The following is a 16,927-nucleotide window of genomic DNA, read 5'->3' on the forward strand; positions in this document are numbered from 1 at the left end:
AAATCGTTATGACTTTAAAAGTTTCTCTTTTAATTTTCAATATATTATGTAGATATAAATACACATTTTATTACCTTAAAACTACGTTGATTTTATCTGGTGCTTTCTAAACCCATGTCAAAACTTCAGTATGGAGTATAATAAATAATACTTACTTTTTCCTTCGTTTGGTAAATAATTATAAATCTAATATAGCGAAATGAAATACAAAAACTTTTTTATTTAAACTTTATTTATATACTGTAACAACAGTAGAAGGAAATATACCTAATTTACACCAACTAAATAAGGACCATGACCATTTTATCCAAAATCTATTACGATATGCGCAGTTACACAATTAAGAAAAAATACACTGTATAAATGATATGGAGGGGTTCAAGTCGTTTATATGTGACTGGAACTATAAACATTGATAATAGTAATATCGTTATTAAACACAACAAGATCATTGATATCTTTGTTTTTCTTAACACATCCAAAATATTTTTTAAAGTACGTATTAAAAATGGCGCTGTAGTTATAAAGAATCATAAACAGATAAATCGGTTTAAGCGTATATACAATAAAAGCAACGTCGTTGAAGGAAGGGTTGTAATCTGGTTGAAAAATGAAATTACTCAGTATCATATCGACCATCCAAGGAACTGCGCATATGAAGTAAGCGTTAGTCAGTAAAAAATCTATATCTTTTATGTGGAAAAAGTTTTTCAGTCCTATTTTAACTGCGTAAGTTATGTTGTAAACTACTATCGAAATCATAAATAATATACACACCGAAATTGAAAATATGGTGGATTCTACGCTTACTTGCAGATGACATTTCTGTGACGTTATCTCTAACACTACACTAGTCATAAGTAGAAAGTAAATTAGGCACAATAAAATCACAAACTTCTGTCTGGTAATATCACAGTTCGGGCTAATTAAATTAAAAAACGACTTAAATAGTAGGCCTAATATTAGCAGGATTTCATAGGGAAATATTATTTCCCTGGCCTTAATTATGCAGTCTTCGTATTTGTAAACAAAATGGGGCAGTGATAAGACTACTGCGCTAATAATACTTAAATTCAGTAAAATTATAAACGACCTGTCTTTGAGTAAGCGTCCGTATCTTAAACAGATGAAAGTGAAAACTATCTCCAGTAAAATTATTATTAGGGACGAGTATCTTATTATATCCTGCAGGACTCTGTGTTGCTGACGTGTGTCCATATCCTGTAAAACAAAGTAGATCTTTTAGATGTAATATTAAGAAGGTATTTCAAGAAATATGTTATTTAAAAACACTCATCTTTTTAATATCAGAAAATATGAATTAAATCTCAGAATTCGTCAATCAGATAACTATGAGTGTATGTAACTGTATTCCATGAAATTATAAATAAAAGGAATAATGAAATTAATTATAATATTCTTTACTATGTAATGAAAGATCGATGTCTTAAAGTTAATCAATAATAATTTCAGGTTTAATATAAGAGCATCTTGCGTTATTTTAGATTTCTTTTATGAAATACACTAGTCACAAAAATTAAGAGATATAAAAAAAACATGCCAAATTTTTGGGCGATTTTCAAAGAGCTGTAACTTGGAGGGAGTTGGTGGTAGAGAGAACTAAAAAAGAAAGGAAATGGAAGCTTCAAGTTTCTAGTTTTCAGATCTGGAGTTTAAAATTCATTAGCGTCAGCGATTTTTGAGTAATCATAAGAAAACCAACGACATTTTTGCTTGTCTTTAAAAAAGTCTATGGACTTCAATAATTTTATTTTGGAAATTTTACCATAAAGCTCTTTTTTCGAAGTGATATTTGTTGGAAAAAAGTAAAAAATTACATAATTAGGGATATTTGAATAACCTGGCAAAACTTTCCAAATAATTGATAAACTAAAATTCAGTGGATTTATTCCTCTCTCGTGGCTATAAAAGTTGCAAATAAATAAAACTATTAGAAATTTGTACACATCCCAGCTACAACAGCATGCAGTTAGGGGTAGGAAAATATTAATTCAAATTTTAAAAGTCAATAATGTACTTACCAAATCTTTCGTAGATATCCTTTCAAATTATTTTTCGGGGAGAAGACAATGGAAATTGGTTTGTTCGTACAGATGCGAAAGTTAATTAACTATTTCGTACATCCATTCCAAATTTTTAAAATCATTCATGTTCATTTTGAAATAATTAATGGTCCTGATATTCCCTCCTTCTGGACTTTGCCTGAAAATTTGTCTCTTGAACTGTTTTGTGTTAACATTTTTATAAACATGCAATCACTCATTCCTACTCTGTATTGGATAGGACCTACATATTATATCAGTTATTTACATAAACTTTAGGCGTTCCAATTTGACAATAAAGTGATGTTTTGTACAGTACTGGCACCAAACATCAAACTGTATCAGCAAAACAGTTGTGAAACCCAATTTTTGACACAATTGTGAATTATTACTGACAGAGTCCCAGTAGCAATTTTATTCAGTGGCATAATACGTTCAAGACATTTAACATTGATGAAAATGGTTTTAGTTATTAGAGTGTAATAGGGTGTAATAACTATAAATTTTCAAGGTCGAATATTATCCCTAAAACAAACAAAGAAGACTTATTTTCTCCTAAGCGATTCCTAAGGACTCCATGATCCTTCGAGGATTAGAAATGAGGCACAGTTTTTGATCACCATTACTGTAGAATCATCGAAGACAAAGACTTCAAACTTGAATAAAATCTAACAAGTGGCATTGAAATTTGATTTCAAGTTTCTAGCGAATTTCTGTGTAATAAAAAATGAACCAGACGGAAAGTTAAACCGAAAGTTTAATTAGGTAATAATTGTGCAAAATGTTAGTAAAGCCATTAGCATCTACTTCCTATATTTTGGCTACAGTTACGTTTGGTATTTATAAACATTTGTTTGTAAAATTCTCCAGTTGCCGTTAACTTAAAACAAAGGAAACTATTAAAATGTCTAAAGACTTCGTAGCCTTTGAACGGAATATTTTAATATGTAATATATGGATATCTCTGCATCTGAGGTCGTTCAACTGAAATAATGTTATACCTACTGTTAAATTATTTTTTCGTGAACGAATACAATAACTGATATAATTTAAAAATTCGTTCGCATAATAGTTTTATGATGTAACATTAACATGAATGTTCAGCTTTGGCGCTACGAAAAAATATGCCATGACATGTTTGTGTCGAAAACGATACATCAAAAAATATTAAGAAAGTGTGTTTTGATTTTAAATAGATCTACATAATAGGTATACTGGTATTTTCGCTATCAATGTTGTGATTATTTACAAGAGTAACAATTAACAAGAGTTATACGTACCACAAATCTTTGAAAAATGCTTCAGAAATATTTTCCTGGAATGTCTTGTTCCGTTTGGTATTAAATTTTCTATTTTCCTCAGTAAAAAGTTCATCTAGGTATACCACTAATACCCCAGTTACCCGACAATAACAGTGGCTATCACAAGATTTCTTAACGTACTAAAATCGTTCTACAATGTTAGTTAATCCATTAGTTTGATGTCAATGTTTCTAATTAACAATATCATTGGCTTATCTCGTCTTCGAAAATATCGTAGTGATAACCTACCGATCCCCAAGGGAGAAACAAACTAGGGTTATCTTGTATAATGAATAATAAAATGTTAATTATGTATATGAGCTGAATAAATGTTGATGAAATATTATTTTTGCACACCATAGGATTAAAGTACTCTTCAGTCCCTACAATTTCAGGGAGAAAAGTGTAATTCTTAGCACCCAGATGTGGAAGGCTCATTTAATCCCTCTAAGAAAAATATGTCGTTATCATTTTGGACAATATTCAGTTGTGATTAATATTCTGTTGTTTTTACTGTTTCTCCAAATCTTTCCTCAAATAATTAATATGTTAAATTAATGTCATGGTAATTGGTATCCAATTTGACGTTTACGACACGTATATTTCTATTATCCCAGCTTTTGGATACTGGCGGTGTCATTCCTCATTTAGGAGGTATCTAAAATTACAATACATAAAATAACTAAATAACAATTCTGTGATGAAAATAGAATTCCTCCAGGTGGATTTTAAAATTAAGTGTCAATAATTTTATCATTATTATTTTAGTTACGGATGAGGCTTTTCAATTTTCATAACATCGCGTGGATTTGTTTAGATTAAATTTGAACACCAAATTTTCTTGTTTGTTCAGACATATAATTTATGGTCATAATGAATATTCTTCTGAATATTCCTTACAATGCACTGGAGACGGTTTTTATTTCAGCCCTCAAAGATACACCGTGTATACAATTAATTCTGTATCCCTTTGTACTTGCGTTTGCTTACTGAGATATGCAACAGACTGGTAAACGGAGATAAATGGCTAATAAACTGATATTATTGCAACTGTCTGCAAATTGCTCTCCAGCAACTGTCGTAATTCAGTTAACTGATTCATAATTTATATGTAATTGTTATTACAGCTTGTATCTGATTGGCGAACAACATTCAAACTTCATATACAGGATATTACTTGAAATTAAAATTAGTAAACTACTTGCACTAAATATAAGGAAGCTTATAAAATCGTATTGTATGCAGTGGGAGCTAATTACTGCTAGTAATTAATAATATTAAATATTGAAGTAATAATAGGCCCATTCAGTAAAAATTTTTTATTGCATATTTCAAAAGTTTACCCTTTAATTAGNCAGCGTTGACCTTTTTAAGGGTCTTACAAATTCAGAATTAAATATATCACTTATTATTAATCCTATTGACCTAATTTTTTTAAGATATAATTAGGTGGGTAAATACTATCAGAAAATTAAAGAAAAAGTTTAAAATTAAATATCACTGAATGGGCCTATTGAACTTATTTAGATAAGTCTAATTCAGACATTGGAATTATTTTTCATCTTTACTCCAGAAACATGTCAAAATTATAAGAATTCATTCACAAAACATAAATATAAATATCAGTATTGTATTAAGCTATACCAAAACATTATCGATTAACCCAAAAGCCTATGGTACTACTGAATACATGTGCCACAAATAATAATATATCCTAGAATTTGTATTTTACACTGCTGTTTGTGTGATATGTATATAAATAAATAAATCAATAACTTTGTCGCGAGTAACATTTCCAACAATGGATAAAAAACCGGTACCAGACTTTGGAAGTTTGTAAAGGAAGGAGGGAAACGGTTTTTCGCTTTCTGGTCTAAACAGAAATTACTTTTAGTAAAATTCTTCAAATATTTCTAAGGTACAATGATACAAAGCATATTAAGTGTGGTTAAATAACTATAAAGGGTGACCGCTGTAAATATCGTTCAATATGAGAACTACATCCCATTATACATAGAATACTTTAGAAATCATTGTTAATTTTTTTTCATATTTACACAAACATTGTCTATTTAATTAAAAATAGCACGATTCTAATTGGGCAACAGTAACGAATTTCTTTTTAACTTCAATTTCAATCCGGTCGAAATGCAACTTCAAAGAGAAAATAAATTGATGCTGTTCCCATAAAATGAATTACTTAGGTATGGCAAAGAAAACTACGTCGACCATATAACATCCTACATATCTTAATTACTATTTTGTTACCATTATCACAAGTATAATAAGTTGCATATTTTATTCTTAGTACAAAAAAATGAGGTCAGTATTTCTCGGAAATTTAAGTACCCTGTTTAGCTTTAATGCTTTAAATATTAAAATTCCTGCGAGTATATACAATTTTGATGTTATCGAAGTTGGAAAGTGACGCAATAGTTGTGTGTAAAGAATTATTGCTTTTATTTTTTTTGCTGATTATTTCAAGTAAAATATTCCGTTCACTTCCTTATTATCAGTATTAATTTATATTAAATATTTATACTGAGCTACTATTAAGTAAAAATTATTGACTCTTATATACAGTGCGCTTCCCGATACTTTTAGGTAAAATAGAATATCAAAAAGTAGGTGTACCTTTTTATATACATACCTAAATCAGTTGGCATTGTATTAGCTATGTCTTGTCCAAATTTGGTTAGTGCATCTCTCTCAGTTGCGAAAATTCAATATGTATGTTTTCAGCCACAAAAAAGTCCTAGGTATACAGAAGTTATATACGACCCTTCCTCTTGCATCAAATTTCTTAGGCAAATTTTTTAGGCGAAGTAGGGTACATGTTGATATACTTTTACTGTAGTTATTTTGCTATTACAATGTATCGCATAAAGACTAAGAAATATTAGATATTAGACTTGAAGCCATTAGTTTATAACGAGATGATTACTAATAAACATCAAACACTAACTTCACAACTGTTCCTGACAGGATAAATGATCTAGAATAATTTAATGTTTGCGTTGGTGTTTCGAAGACTAGAAGTTTGAATTTTGCCTGTCATGTCGAAGATTTAAATGAACTTGATTCAGTAATTTCCTTTTAAAACAACACAATCAAAACCACACTTAACCGAGCAAATTTAAAGTTCCCTATTTACTAGCTTTCTTTCGCGAATATTTGCTTGTGAATGTCTGTCTTAAATATTAAAGGAATCTTTAGAAAAATTATTATTGTCAGCTAACAAAACCCTTTCATAGACAAAAATTTATTAATTTTATGAATATTCGTTAGTAAATGCTCACATTTGCTTAAATGTCTGTCTACACATAAACCATTATTTGGAAATAGAGTTAGTCAAATTATTTGGGTACTCTGACATGTATTGATTTATTTATTCAAAATAGAAAACATTCGAGTTGAATATATCAAACACTTGGCAAGGAATATGAACATAGATACATACGCTGACGGCCTAAAAATGTTTTGGGCAAATTTAATTAAAATTTTGTAACTCTTGCTAAATATGGATATAATTGGCAGACTCAATATGAATCCCGGCTTATTCATGTATGAATATTAATCGTTTTTAAGGAATATATGGAGAAAGAGTCTATTTGTTTTGAATATAGTTTATTTAATATAACTGCAAAATTCTAGGTTTAACATATATGCTTTCAGTAGGCATCCTAGGAACGGAATCTTCAATAGGAACCTTTCAAACTGTCAAATAAATTAAATTGTCAATTAAGAGGCTCTTAATCTTTTATTTCTCACAAATGGCTTTAGGAACTAAAGATATATGTTTGACTAGTTGTTTTGGTTAGTAATACTAGAAGCAAATAGCTAAATTCCCAGCACTTTACTTAATATTCCACTGAATTAAACAGATATGGAAATTTTGCGTGACAAAAACTGTTTCGTTTATTTGCTTACATGTATTAAACTGTTGGGTTTGTTTGGGTAACCGGATTTTCCTTACAAAGTAGGAGCACGTCTTCAGTCGTCTGATGATATTTTCTATAATCATGTTATTTGCCGGGATTATGCATTCGTAGCGCATTGCAGAAAATCTTAATCTTGGTAAATACAATGCAAGATAAGATAGCCGATGTTGTTTCCAAGAAATACTGCGTTTTGTATTCTCGGCGAAAGAAACTCATTTTATAATAAAATTATTCCAAACCATACTTCAAATGAACAAAGGTTAACAGATATTTTTTGGGAGTGTGAAATATATCTGATATGTTGAAAAGTGTGAAGTATTTACTTATATTGCGAATTTATGCTGTGCTAAATATAAAGTGCCTACACCAATTCATGCTGTATTAAGCTTTATTCCTTTGTTACTTATAGTTCTTTTAGCCATAGATTTTAAGAGGAAAATGATGGTAAAATAACTAATCAACTAATTAAGTTGCTTTTATTAGAATCGCTTAACCTTCTTTGTAGTTGAAATCTAGTATCCAGATCCAAATATCGATTGATAAGTTATGATGGTCGAGTTTGGTCATTTTTTCGGTTTTTGGTCGTGAATCTTGAATAACTGCCTCAGTGGAATCATTTCATCATCTCTTGGAGTTCATCATAGCTGAACGAATGAATGCTGCCCAACATATTGAAGACATTCTTGTACATTATATTTATTTGCTGGAGCTCAGCTCATATGTAGCAGGTCAGATAAAACAATTCCTGGAAGCAATCAAATTCCAGTTATCGACTGGCCAGTTCTTAGCCCAGATCTTAGTCCAATCGAACAATTGTGGAATGAGCTGGACTCAGAAGTCGACTTTTAGCTCCAGAAAAGTTTTTGGCAGTTCTTCAGGAAGAATGGGGGTAACATACTCCAAGAGGATATCCAGAGGATGATTGAAAGGTTGGCATTCTAGGTGTCAGGCCATCGTTCAATTTTGTAGAGGTCGTACTCGATTAAATTTCCTTTAAAATTTATTTTTTTTTGGTTACATGATTCTAATTTGTAGTTGATTCACTTATCGTTTTAGTTTATTGCACTGTTTTTCAATGTTTCATTGTTTTTTGCGGTAAAATGTTCAAATTTATTTGATCATATGAGAAATAAATGATAAAATAATCAGCATGCTAGATTTCATTGCCTTTACAAAATTGTATAGAATATTACATTTGTTTTCATTTTTCATTTAATGTGACTATTTATATTTTAATGTCTTATAGCAAATAAATTGTATCGTTCTTCATAGTGTGAAATGGTCACACCAATAAAAATGGAACATTTTTCAAGTTGCAATTGAATTGGCCAATTGTTTTGCAAATTCTGTTTGAAAGTTAACATTGTAGGTTTTTTTATTTGCTCGGGCACATGTCTCTAAGCTGCGACATTGAAATATTTGAAAAACTTGTTCCCATATTTGTTTAGCCATACCTATATACAGGTCTTGTCGAACTAAATGTGAAGGTGGTGGAAATGTATACGCCCAGTTGAATGGGCAATAAATCTCAGTTGTTGACAAGCGGTTGACAAATTGCCTAGCAGTGCAGTGCAGCAATGCGGAATTTGGAGTGATTCAGGTAACTTTAATTTATTATAGGCACCTTCTATTAATCATTCATATTACAATTGAGAAAGGGAGAAATAACTGACTACAGAAAGAATTATGACATTTACGAAGCATCAATGAAGTATAACATGGATATATCTTTTAATGTTTGATTATTATTAATAATACGGAAGTGAAACTTAATATAATATAATAAAAAATTGGAGTGAAAAATGTGGCAACGCCCCTTAAGGGAACTGATATTCAATATTCGAAACCACAATAAAAATGATATTTACAATCCTCGAAGACCTGCAGCTCTCCCCACGGATCAATTTCCTGGGTATTTCCTGACAGAAAATTGCAGCTGGTTCTTCCATAAAGTATGTAAATATAAAATGTCAACGTTCTGCAGCGAGTCGTATTCGCGAAGGTCAACCGATTAACGGGAAGGAAGAAAGAACAAACTAACCCGAGCTCACCCCTTCGGGATACCAGAACTATTTCATTTCTTTGATGCACCACACAATGCGGCTCCAACCGTAAACCTATTTTTGCACTGCAGAATAAGAATAAAACGAGCCAAGTCTCGTACATAATTTAGTGGTTTGTGAATGAGAAATTACGGTGCCGGTGTTGTTCCTCGTCTCACGCCAACGTTTACAAATTCCTTTTAGACAATCGCGCAAGGTACATTATCTACGCCCAGGTTGTGTACTTATATAATCACGTTAGATATACAGGGTGTTCATGTAGATGTCTTAAGGAGCGCTTGCTTTGAAGACAACCTCACATAAACACGTGACATAAAATGCTTAGTTTTCAATGAACAGGGTGTTCAAAGTTAAACTCTGAAAATAGTTTTCTTTTAAAATTTCCGAAACTTTTAAACTCTACATGTTATTTTGGAACACCTTCTGGAGTTCTGGAGTTGTGGCAAAGCTACAGCACTTAGGCCCCATTGGGCCCCTTGTACTTCCTCTCATTAGAGAAATCAACCCACCTGAGCCGCCAGCCAGCCTATTACAGTGAAAAAGGTGGTGACGTTGCTCAGGGAGATCTCTCTAATATAGGCCATTGAAGGCCAGAGTTCTCCCAACATGGACTCTCTTGTTAAAGAGATGGCAGTGCATTCACATAGTACATGCAATACTGTCTCGTCTTCCTGTTCACAGCCTCTACAAAGAGGTGTTTCACACTTCCCCATATTGTAAAGGTGTTTCCAAAGCCAACAAGTGTCCAGTTTGAATACCTGTCACCAGGCGAAGATTTGACCTAGACATGGCCAGGTATTTTTAGGCTGTGTTTTTGCTAGGATACACTAAGAGCTCCTTAGCGAAGTGACAGCTAATCGTTTCACCCCACCGTTTCATGAATTCTTTGTGGGTGTCTTCCTTAATAATTCCAACAAGTGCCGACAACGGAAGCACACTGGAGCACCGGGTCCAAAAATGTTGAGGCCCGATGCGCTCCTGGCTAGCTTGTCAGCTTCTGTATTGCCATAGCACCGCTCGTGTCCCTTTATCCAGCACACCGATATGCTGTTAGAGACCGAGGCCACAACCAGTGCTTCATGGCATTCCCATATTGTCCTGGTCATTATCTTATGATTGCGCAAGGTCAGTAGTGCTTGTCTACTATCCGTGTAGATTGTGATGGTTTTACCCGTAGTATGCCTGCGGGCAATTTCCTTAGCGGCTATAGTTATGCCTACTAACTCCGTTTGTACAACGGTAGCATGCCTATCCATTGCCCACTGATATCGGATGTGCAAGGATCTAGAGTATATTTCACATCCTGCACCCTCCTTCCTTTTTGATCTGTCTGTGAAGACGCTGATTACATCTTCACGGGGGTCTCCCCCTGTCTCTTTGTGAGTACGGTGTAGGGTTTGTCAAATGCAAACCGGGAAGAAATACTGTCAGTGTCTGCCTGCAGAAGGGGCGTCTTCCTGACGACCTCATTCCATAGGCGACTTCTAACTTCTCCGCATCCTACATCCGGTTTTAAACCAACGTTCTTGAGGCGAAGCATAGTTGTCAAAGCCATTTGGAACACCTTGTATAGATGTGCTTTAATAATACCCCGAATCAATATTTGCGGACGGCGTGTATTTCAGCAGAAATTTTTTATACTTTTTTGATAACGCCAGCTTTCCCCAGATTCTCAGTTTAATGATGTTTTAATGCTACCTATCTACTGACGCGAATGTAAAAAATGAACCTCTGGTGTATCCCACAGAGTATGGATGTACGGATACATGTGTGTTTTAGAGATTTAATTAAAAATATAATCTTTCATAACCTTACTAAGAATAAGGGCAATGTTCCTAAGAATAAAATTCAGTGTGACAGTCTGTGAACTTTTCGGGAATTGTGATCATATTAATCCGATTGTTAGGATGAGTAATTTCTGTGATTTTTTATCAGATGTTTAGCATATCTGCTGGTTCTTTCTATCCTAAATGTAGTGTAAAAGTTGATGAAACAAATCAGCTGTTTTACTTCAACTCAAAATTTAAACATTGCTTATAACTACGCAAGAAATATTATAAAATGAATTATAAAGACGCAAAGTTAACAGGAACTTTGAAGATAACTCATATTTTAAATTTTATATTTGATGCTAAACTTTTATACTATTTCGTTCGGAACTTACCATAAAATATGTAGGCACAGTAGGTAATAATAAGTACCAGTAAAAGTTAACAAAATAATAATTTGCGACTCAAAAGGAAAGTAATTGTAGAAAATAATTAACAGTAGTCAGTTCAAAAACGAAAATGACCGTTCAACATTTACCAAGATCACAGGCGCATATCTAAAATAGTTTTTAGTAGATGTTATTTTTACTAATGGTGACCAAGCATCACTTCGCATTTTAGTTATCAACTGTCCGCATTGAACAATAACATGTACATGTCTGCCTCTAATCTGAAGCTTCGCATCGATCAATTTATTCGATACGTATCTAGCGTCACCCTAATGCCTACTCCGTCGGCCTGGCGAGCCGGTGGCAATCCAGGTTTTCTGCTGGAGGGAGTTGGCTGTGCATTATTGTTTGTGCGTTTGATGATCTGCTCGGTCGAGTGTATGACACGTGTTTTTGTGATAGTTAGTAGCATTGTATATAGTGAGCATAGAGCGGCACACGGCACCCTTTGTTAAACTAATAGCGTTGAAGTAATTGTTAATTTACTTTTGAAAATCTCCGCCTGTTGTACATAGTGAATTGAATACAATTAGATTTGGATTTACTTTGTTATCTCACCAGCTAAAGTTTCATTAACCTAAACAATTTCTGGAATGGTTGCCCCGTCATCGGTTTAGATTTCATAATGTTTCGAGAGGCATATCTCTCTCTTTTTCAGAATTTCTGAGAAGACATTTTCCTAATTATTATTAAAATAAGGTAATTTATCGAACTTTTCCCTTTAAAATGATCCAATAACACGAAACACTTTTAAGTTACATTCTAAATATATAATTTATTGACATTTACGTATCTACTAATTAACGTAATATATTTTATAAATTTACGAAAAATCGCTTTCTAAAGACATTGAAAACTGTAGTTTTGAGTCAAATTAAGTTTTTTTTAATATCCTGCAAACCTACCGACAATGACAATGATGAGTAATGATTGAAATGGATTAAGAAAATTAAATAGAACCGATATTAGATCTTTCAGTTTGATTAAAAAAGGACTAGCAAACAATGACTAGAGACCCCTTCGTTTTCCTTCATTCACCTAAATATGATTGATGACGTCCGCGCCCATATCGCCATTAACGTCTTCAACAAGCGATGAACGTCGTGAATTTCGATAAATTATAGTTCGTTATTTTAATAGTATCACTTACTTAAAATAGTGACCTATAAAAAGTTAAGTCTCAGCAAATATAATTAAATATGTTGGATATAGAATCAGATCTACAGCTATACCTACATTTATCAGTCGATCCCGAGGAAGAGAGGTCAAACCAGATTAACTGTTCTCGAAGGGATAAGGTGTAGGTAGAGAAGCAAGATGAAACACCGTCTACTGGAAAGGTGTCAGAGATTCACGCCATTGTTCACCAAATAAATGATATCTTCTACATTTTCCTCACCCCTAGGCCGAGTAGTTAACAACAAATTGGTGTTGTTTGGTAACGTGTCCTATATACTGTCACAAATACTACCAGAAATATTTAACTTACAACGAATATATAAATTAAATCCATGTGCTGCTACCTCAGGAGTACCGCAAGGCCCACTTCAATTTTATTATTTGTGAATAGCCTTTCAAATTATATTAGCTGCGAGCATCTTCTGTATGCTGATGATTGAAAAATATTAAGTTCATTAGTAATCCTGATGGTTCTTTGAATCACAATCAATCGAAGTAATTAAAGATTAGGCCACTATTTATACCTATCTCCATAAATTCATCTGTAAGTCGCTGAAATAATACATTTTTCGGATAGAAACGCAAATGGCATGGAACTAAAAACCTTGTTGCAACGTATTCTTTTCTGTTTGTCTCTATCTGATCCTTTTTTATCTACTTGACCTAGAATTATTTTTATATGGTCAAAATGGTTACAGAAAACATTAACGTTACCAATTTTTACATCCAGACGATGCAAAAGCAATCGTTTTCCCTAGTCAGAGGTTATCTATCAACATTTAGTGATCCACTGTGTCAAAACCCAAATCTGATCGGTGAGAACTGACTTCAAATTCGTGTTCGATAGACCAAAATATCTGGAATAGACTTTTCTAATCCCCATGACTTATTTGCAATACTAATACATCAAACCTTATCACTGTAATCGTCAGATTTCGTTCTATTTAAATAAGCAAAAATATTGGGTATTCTAGTAAAACCGAATAAATTTTCTATAAAAAATTAATATTTTATTTCTTAATATTTTGGAAGCGTAAAATTTTCTAAGTGTTTAGAAAATATTTTTTTTTTTAGAAATATAGTTTTAAAATAAAAATACGGGGTGTTTGTAAATAAGTGCGAAATATTTTAGGGGGTGGTTGCCGAAGTTATTTTATGAAAAAAAGTTTATATAAACGTATGTCGAAATATGCTTTGTTTCCGAGATATAGAATATGTTTTATTTTTTCCCTCAAAAACGGTGCATCTAAAAAAATTGGAGAGGCCAAATTCATTCAAAATTGATGACGGAGTTCTAAAAAAATATCAAAACAGGAAAAAGTCTGTGGTATACCATTTTTTTTATTAAAAAAGGTTGTGGCATTCTCGCACGAACGCCATTGGTGCAAGTAGAAATATTCGATTTACCCCAAAAAATGCACATTTATCCGAGATATAGAAAATGTTTTATTTTTTCCCTCAAAAACGGTGCATCCAAAAAAATTGGAGAGGCCAAATTCATTCAAAATTGATGACGGAGTTCTAAAAAAATATCAAAACAGGAAAAGTCTGTAGTGTACCATTTTTTTTTATTAAAAAAGATTGTGGCATTCTCGCACGAACGCCACTGGCGCAAGTAGAAATATTCGGTTTACCCCAAAAAATGCACATTTATCTCTCCAAAGCGCTTTTCAAATTTCGAATCAATATCTTAAAAACTCTTTCAAATAATTAAGAAAAATAAANCTACGTTTATATGAATTTTTTTTGACAAAATAACTTCGGCAACCACCTCCTAAAATATTTCGCACTTATTTACAAACACCTTGTATATAATTTCAAATTCTGATACATAACACAGTTTGTTTCAATTTCATTATAATTTTTAATACCTTTAGGTTTAATAAATTGATAAAAGTTATTTCGTGAGAACACAATAACCCAAAGAAAATTTAAAATACTCGTTATAGGGATCGCTAATCCACCATTATCATTTACATTTTTTGAGGGAATGATTTGTTAACGTAAAAGAAACAGGGGTGAATGGATGTTGTATTATTTCCATTGAAATAAAACCATTTTATTTAAAAGGGTGTGTTCCTGCAAAAGTGCGGTGTAATTTCCCTTTTTATATTTTATGGAGATACATTTCGTTTGCTGTTCATCGTATTTATTTAAAATACTGCATTATCTGGTAATTGTGCTTTTTTAAGGAACTTAAAATGTTTTTCATTTCACATAGCAACATAAAAATAAAACAGAAATTTATTATTTATCACAAATAGCTCTTGAAATGGGTATTAATATTCTTTCAATGTCAGTAAGTATGAAGCTCTTCAAATAGACAAAACTATTTTAATTGCAATTTGAAATATTGCCGAAAATAGTATGAGTGGGATATAACCTAAAAAATGTGTAATTCAATACTAGTCGGAGCTGTAGCACCCGGAGTAGTTGTTTCCCACTACAGCTGTGAACAAAAAAATTTCTCCGAGCTTAAACAAATATGGGTACTAAATCTTATAAATCCATTCTTCATAGAGAACTATAAGCGGTTTAGATCGAAAACTGTTTATTGTTCACAGCTGTAAACAGCACAACAAAAGAAAAAACTAAACTATGCCTTTGGCGAGGCCTTTCCTACTATTTGTCGGTGTTCCTAGGACATCGAATTCCAAGTTGACTAATCTTTACAAAGCACTGCACTCATTTTTTAGCAGACAGGACTATTTTCGAAATCAAGAAATTCCTCGCAGAGAGACATCAACAATTCTGGACGGAGGAGCACAGTTAATCTATGTCCTAGGAATAGAATTCGTGCTATTAATTTTATACTCTCTTTGTAGTCATATCTGAAAACATAAGACTTATTTTAAGGTTAACAATAGTACTATGAATGATTGTAAGGGTGTATCTTATAAAATATTAAATTAAATTCCACGTAGATAGCGGTTCCGAAAATGTTGCACAATTTAAAAAAAATGAAATGTAATACCTAAGTATTATTTGTAATTTTGAAAAATGATCTTCACTGGATTCAATTCTATCGTGATTTATAAATATCTCTCTCATCTTACTATTTACCATTTTACGGACAGCAAACTACAAGAGCATTAGCCGAAATTGGTTTTTGCTGCAGTCTCGTTTATTAAAGTTGCTGTAATTTAAATAAAAGTATTTAAATCTGTTTTACTCATCCAAGATGCAAAGTTTGCGTTACTTTTCCCAAATAGATTGAGCAACTCGGAATAAATGTAAAGTAAGTTGCGCTCTTATCTTTGGAAATTCTCTAAAGGCTCCGTAATCAAACAATTTCGTTTCGTACGCTTATGTAAAGAAACATCCCCACTTTAATCTCGCTTTACAGATAATGGAATTCATTCCAGTTGGAAGGCATACTCTGGACCCAATTAATTCTTACGGCTTTTGCAAACATCTGGATGTTGTTTAAACTTATAAAGATAACACATTAATTTAGAGGCAAAATACTGAAAATTTTGGTTCGGTGTTTATAAACATTATATATCATTTTAAAGGAGGGAAACTGTCTTTATTTTGATTTAATATACCTGTTTTGAATTGGTTATTGGTTAAGAAGACTTTGAAGCAAATTCAGTCACTTTATTTTGACACCAAAAAAATGGGGTAGTTTTACCTATGGACAGCATATATTAACATTATCTGAATATTAACAGTCTGGAAAAATATTAAATTTTTTTTAAAACTTCAGTAATAATAGTAAATTATAAATAACTATAATATTTTGGTCAGAAAATATATCTGATTTTTAATATTGAATTACTTAATCTTAATACAACTTCTCACTTTTGAAATGTCATAAAGCACATTAAAAAACGTTCCTTTATAATGTATAAGTGTGTATAAAATTAATTATTTGGGTGATATTAATAGAATATAAAATATATTCACCCTACATACATTTATCATTTAGATCGTGAAGGGGAAAAAATTGCACTTTAACTTATACTTGGTTGAGTCATCTGTAAAATGGAAATTTTGTATTAATCACTGCTTTATTATGGTAAAGTACCTAGTAATTTTCAACTAAGGAATGAATGTAAACAACTTTTAGTCATACCTATTACACTATAAATTAAGACAAATTTGGTATGTTCTGGCTTCTTTCCTACCAACAATTTGTATATTAAAAGCGAATGACGAA

The 16,927-nt window shown here is 32.0% G+C and overlaps 1 long non-coding RNA gene across 1 annotated transcript; it reads right to left on the reverse strand.

Moving 5' to 3' along the window:
• Positions 1 to 214: 214 nt before the first annotated feature.
• On the reverse strand, positions 215 to 3,536 carry LOC108908838. Its single transcript, XR_001964384.1, has 3 exons — positions 3,344 to 3,536; positions 2,043 to 2,223; positions 215 to 1,221 (listed from the first exon to the last, which is right to left on the reverse strand). It is a non-coding gene; the product is annotated as an uncharacterized LOC108908838 (long non-coding RNA).
• Between the last annotated feature and the right edge of the window lie 13,391 nt (positions 3,537 to 16,927).

Source organism: Anoplophora glabripennis, unplaced genomic scaffold (genome assembly GCF_000390285.2).
Source record: "Anoplophora glabripennis isolate ALB-LARVAE unplaced genomic scaffold, Agla_2.0 scaffold118, whole genome shotgun sequence".
NCBI lineage: Eukaryota > Metazoa > Arthropoda > Insecta > Coleoptera > Cerambycidae > Anoplophora > Anoplophora glabripennis.